This window comes from Odontomachus brunneus, unplaced genomic scaffold (assembly GCF_010583005.1).
Source record: "Odontomachus brunneus isolate Ranch 3 - 2012 unplaced genomic scaffold, Obru_v1 Obru_scaffold_318, whole genome shotgun sequence".
NCBI lineage: Eukaryota > Metazoa > Arthropoda > Insecta > Hymenoptera > Formicidae > Odontomachus > Odontomachus brunneus.
Genome location: NW_022639768.1, coordinates 176,344 through 176,655, shown reverse-complemented (window position 1 = coordinate 176,655; position 312 = coordinate 176,344).

Below are 312 nucleotides of genomic sequence, written 5' to 3'. Positions count from 1 at the left end.
CGCTTTGACACGTTAGTGATTTTGTTTTGGCGTCATATACTTTTGGTTGTGTGAAAATGTCTGATTTTGTGCCAAATAATCGTCATTTGCGGGAAGTGTTGATTTTCTTATTTCATTCGAAGAAAATGGCGGCTGAAGCGCATCGAAAGCTTCAAAAAGTTTACGGAGATGCTGCTCTAAGTGAAACAACGTGCCGTGATTGGTTTCGTCGCTTCAAAGACGGTGATTTCGACGATCGTCCGCGTGAAGGAAGGCCAGAAATCTTCGAAGACGCTGAATTGGAGGCATTGCTCGATGAGGATCCGTGCCAAA